Raw genomic sequence first — 5,476 nt, 5'->3', positions numbered from 1 at the left:
AACCTTTTGAGCAGCACACATAGTTTCTTGGTTTCTACCCCATGCAGACGTTTACTGAGCCTGCTTTACCCCCACTACCTTTTGCCTTTATTGCATGACCTTTCCTTCAGATAGAAGAGAAAACATGCTGAGGGACCCAAGAAATAAACGTCACCTGAAAATCATTCATTCATCTCTTGTGACCACATTTGAAAGTAGTAGGAAAAAGGGTTTTCTTTCTTGTGGTATTGTAGTCTGTTATGCAATTTCTAGGGGAGAGAGTTCACTGCATTTTGTTGCTAACAAGCAAACATAAATTTGAGTCCAGTTTAAGTAGTTATGCTTTTTGAAGATTTTATATCTGCTGGGGTCTGGTCAGTGTCAGCATATTTCCACAGCAATATAACATTCCTGCTTGAGAAAGCTTGCATCAGGCACACCAAAGCAGATTTATGTCATCGACCTCACAAGGTATTAATCATTCTTTGAGGTCATTTCCAGCTATCAAACTAAGTGTATTCGTAAAATTGCCAAAAAATGCCTCCAAGTCAGGCCTCGTGGTTAGCTTTCAGGTGGTGGGGGAAACAAAAGGTGAAAATTCACAAAACAAATTTCTTGGCAGAGAGAATATGAAGATGGAGACTCCAGATGGGGTGTTGTCATTCATTAACCCACATACAAACTGTGGTATGAAAACCAGGCCACACTGGGAGGAAAAGAAACAGAACTCTATCAGTCTGGTTGCAATTTGGTGAAGTACAATGTTGAAAGGCTTCCATCATCTGTGCAAAACCCTGACTAGATAATTTAGACATGGCTGGGCAGATGTGTCACTTTTGTCAGGGGCAAGAAAGAATTTTAAGAGCCAGATACACTTCATATTTCAATCTGTCCTGGTTCTAAAGAATCTTTGTATTTTCAATAGTTTATTTCATAGAAACTAATCAACTAGCTGTGATACATGTTTGAGAGCTGTTTATGATTTAACTAAATATCTGCAACCCAACTGCAAACTTTGACATTCAGTCAGGAATATTCCATTATGCCTTATACCATGACTGGTAGAAAGGTATTGCATCTTAATGAAACATGAAGATCTGAACTATGTCTCAACCTGGATTTGCAATGTGGAGAGAGGAAGTAGATATGAGACAGTCTAAGGTTTCTAACCATTACCATCTGTCAGTTTGTCATACCGTGATGGCTTGAATCTTGCTATAATTCTGGAATTTATGCCACGGATATGCCAAATACCAGCAAGTTCACCTGTAGGGGAGAAATTTTAGTGAATCTTCCAGACTAAGAGTAGGAAGAAAGGCATGGCAATTTACTTCTGGAAATTAGCCAATGAAAACCCTGTGTATTATAACAGCTTGGAAGGTACTTGAAATTTACAGTGACTGCGACAATGGACGTCAATGATCTTGAAAATGGTTCAGGGCCAGCAACATTTTATTCTGATGTCCATGGGGCCACCCTGAATCAGAGCTAACTCAAGGGCAATTAACAACAAAGATGTTTAGCTCAAGGATTCTCTTATACACAATTGATTTCAGAGCCCAAATCTAAAAGGAAGAGTCTTGGTAACTGCAGTAAAGCTGTTCACTGTAGGGCAATACTTCTTGGTTTCTATCTGCATTTAAGATGGTTGAGGATGCAATTTATCTATTCTTAGTAAATTGAATTCATATTTTTTATCTTTTCTCAAGAATAGTACCTTGGGAATCAGATTGTTTCCTTACTTGAACCTGACTGGTCCCTTACCTTACCGCTCTTATGCCTAAGAGTCCAGTATCTCAATTCACATTCTTAAGAGTTGAATATTATTTTCTATTTTCTCCAATATATATCAAAATCTAACATGAGACTTTGCATCAACAAATCTTTCTATGCACTTATTGCGTGCCCATACTTGGCTCGGTCAAAACTAGGTATGATACTTGGTGAACCCTGTGTCGAAGGGAAAGCAATGAATCTATTAAAAGAGCATTGTTTCCTCCAATGCAATGGTGATTGAATTACATGGATAGAGGAGGACATTCTGACAGAGAAAGAAAGACAATTCAATCTTTAAGCAGATGTTTGCCACTGACTTGCATATCAATAACTTGGTGGCTACAAGAGAAAATGACAAATGCTGAAGATTCTCGTACAAAATGATGACTTTCAACCCAAATAAAGTGACATCATACATATACCTTTTTCTTCCCCATCCTGCTTTTCCTTTCTAGTCCCAATTTTGTTTCAGTAGAAAAGCTTTCCAATGAGCAAACAGAAAGCTGTGTAAGTGACAAACTCATTATACCTTAAATATTCTCTACAATTAATAAAGAAAGGAAACATTTGGAATGAGACAGTACAACATTCTTTGGATACATCCACCTCACTAAATTTAGCCTGTATACTGGTTTCTCACTAGCCTGTGCCTGCTTTCATAATCTGAAGTGTTCGGTGGTAATGACCTTTGTTGTTTAAAAAGGATGGTATACTTATTTATAATTGTGTGTGTGTTTATGTGAGCGAAAGAGGCGCATGAAAGAGATTCTTTCAAATCTAATTGTGTGATATCGTCCATTTATTTTGCATATAGTCTTTATCCTATGAGAAACAAAGTAATAATAATCAATAGAAATTGAACAGTGTCGTTTTATAGGAAATAATGTACTATTTGCTATATTTAATATATTACAATTTAGAATATCATGAAAATCCATCAAATTATATTACTATTTTTTCTAAAATAGCCCTATTATATAGATACTCATCAGTTATAAAAGAAAAAATCCTGATTATAGAAACATCAAAATCTGAAAATAGGTATGATTTATAAAAATCACGAAAATATAATAGTTTTTCTTTTTCTTTATACACCAAATTATCTTATAAGACATGCTATAAAATTATACTGAATCATAAGTATTTGAATGGCACCCATTTATGCTATAACAATACTTTATAATTCTGGGTGGCCAGTAATATAAAAAAATTGGGGAATGGAGTTCTAAAATGGAAAATCATTGTGCTCTCCCTCTATCCAAACTTGTTCTTGGAACAATTCTGTTTTGAACACTATTATAATGTTAAGGTTCACGAACCTTCTCTCTGTCTACTTAGAAACTTATCCAGATCAGCACTTCCCCATCTTTCATGGAATAAAAGGTGGGGATGTGGTAAGTTTTTCTGAGAAATGTTGCCAAAACTTTAATGTTATATCAACAACAGAATGAATATGAAAATGAGCCATCTTTTCTATTAAACTTCATTTAGAAGTTTTCTTTGAACGTTTTCTTTGTGTCCTGTTGTGACCTGAGGTTGCTTCTATCACCACACCCAATCCCACAAGGATTTTAACTGACATGCCTGATAATATTGTTTTAAATTTAGTAGGGGAGGCCTCCTACCACTAACGGTTTCTATAGAGCATTATTGAACTCTTGGGAAATTTTTCCTCCAAAGAAAGCATAGAATTCCTTTCTGAAATATTTGTTTCTCTATGACTATAAATGAAAGTGTCTGTAATAAAAAAGAGTTGTACATGTGTGTATGAGAGAGAGAAAGAAGAAAAAAGAGAGTAAGATTGTGTGAGAGAGAAATTTTTAGCAAATTATTAATTTGTATTACTGTCATTTTATTTGTTATCATCCTGTGAGTCATAACCATGGAAAATCTTCTTGCACATTTGCATTCTCTTGAAAATATATTTCACAATTGCCAAGCGAGATTTGGGAGGTTACACAAAAAATCAGTACTGTGAAGGAAGACAATACTTGTTCAATGTTCATATCTTTAGAAACACATTTTTTTTTTTTTTTTTACAAAATAGCCATACTAAGAAGGTAAATAAGCTTTTTTTAAAAAACCATGTATTTGTTGTATAATAAACAAACATTTGCTGTATAATAAACAGACATCACTGAATCAGAAAATATCTTTATTTTGCTGAACTTCTAAGTTGCATCTAAAGCACAGGCACCAATAGACAAATCACATTTTGGATCAAGTCAAAGTATTTTTCCTGATGGTAATTAATTCTCCAGTAATAAGTGTCAGGCTGCTAACCACAAGCTACTCTGAGGGAGAAAGACAAGGCTGTCTGCTCCCATAAACATTTACAGTCTCAGAAACTACATGTAGGGACACTGTAAGTCAGAATCAAACTTAGTGGCAGGTTTGATTTATTTTGTTCTCTCTTGTATTAAATCATAAGGTATCTTAAGTATTTGGGCAAGTCGGGATGAGACATCATCTGTTCTGCCATTTAAAAGCCAGTTCAACAGTTATGGTTGTATTATCTCTGATTCCTGGTGACCCTATGTGTGTCAGAATAGAACTAAGTTCCATAGGGTTTTTAATGGCCAATTTTTCACAAGTAGATTGACAGGTGGATTCATGACTGTCCTACAGAAAAAAATTAATAATCAACGTTCATTTGATTTTGCTTGTTTCCATGTAAAACCTTGCTGTTGGATACTTTTTAAAAAATATAACACCAAGATTTTATTGTTTTAATAATAAACAAGATGATGCTCAGAAGTGGATCACCTGGCCCTTTCTCTTCTTATCTTCTCCCAGTTCAAAATTCTTGTACCTCTTAATAGCCAACATCCTCTTAGTTTGGCTCAACACAATCTGCTTTGTAGTTGTAGTCTTCTGGAAAACTGACTTAGTGTGCCCACCGTATCCACTCTGCTTCCTGTCACCATACCGCTTTCCATAAAGGGAATAGTTGGCCTTCTTGTATTGTGTCACTTTGTGGTGTTGGTGCTTGCCACACTTCTTACAGAAAATCCGGCAGGTTTTAGCAACATTCACCATGTTTGCTGGAGCGCTACAGGCACGAAAAGTTGTTGGATACTTTTTAAAATACTGATAACCATGTTTGTTCTCTTTCCTATCACCTCCTTCAAAGTATCTCAAATGATCCTCCTCCTCTTCTATGAATCCTACAGGGATAATCACCAAGGAATGGATGTTGGCTGCTCTGAGACTTGAAGCAAGGATGTTTCCTATATTGTCTTATTTTGTCCCCCTCCAACCCTAGATGCACTAGAACAACCTGATGCACAAGGAAGAAAAAAGAAGAATACATTTCTGATCTTTGGGTCAAACATCTTAGAAAATTCTTTATGCCTTGATATATACTGACAACAGGAAAACATGTCAAAATGAAGAACCAGAGTTAAGATCTTGATTTCCTTCCTGCCATCACATCTAAAATAGCCTTTTCATGGATCCAGGTAACACTTGGACCCTCAATCAAAGATTAAAAACATCTGCTAGAAGAAGTGTCAAGCAGTCTTGGAACACTTAGTTGAATTCCCAGGGACTCCATCTGGGACTAGTGATACTTGCTGCTTTCATATCTTTAATTGTTTCTAGCACCTCCATAGATCAAAGTTTATCCATAATCCTTTCTTTCCATCATGGCATATTTACCCATTTTATATCAAAATATATGATCTTTACCATCTGGTTTCATGGGGGAATATAAATCTTT

At 35.6% G+C, this 5,476-nt stretch overlaps 1 pseudogene; it reads right to left on the bottom strand.

Moving 5' to 3' along the window:
* Positions 1 to 4,506: 4,506 nt before the first annotated feature.
* On the bottom strand, positions 4,507 to 4,794 carry LOC102811800 (annotated as a pseudogene).
* Positions 4,795 to 5,476: the final 682 nt, after the last annotated feature.

The sequence above is a fragment of the Chrysochloris asiatica genome, unplaced genomic scaffold, assembly GCF_000296735.1.
Source record: "Chrysochloris asiatica unplaced genomic scaffold, ChrAsi1.0 scaffold00006, whole genome shotgun sequence".
In the NCBI taxonomy this organism is placed as follows: Eukaryota; Metazoa; Chordata; class Mammalia; order Afrosoricida; family Chrysochloridae; genus Chrysochloris; species Chrysochloris asiatica.
Note: the sequence above shows the minus strand (reverse complement) of the source record. Positions and strands in the feature narration are given on the sequence as shown.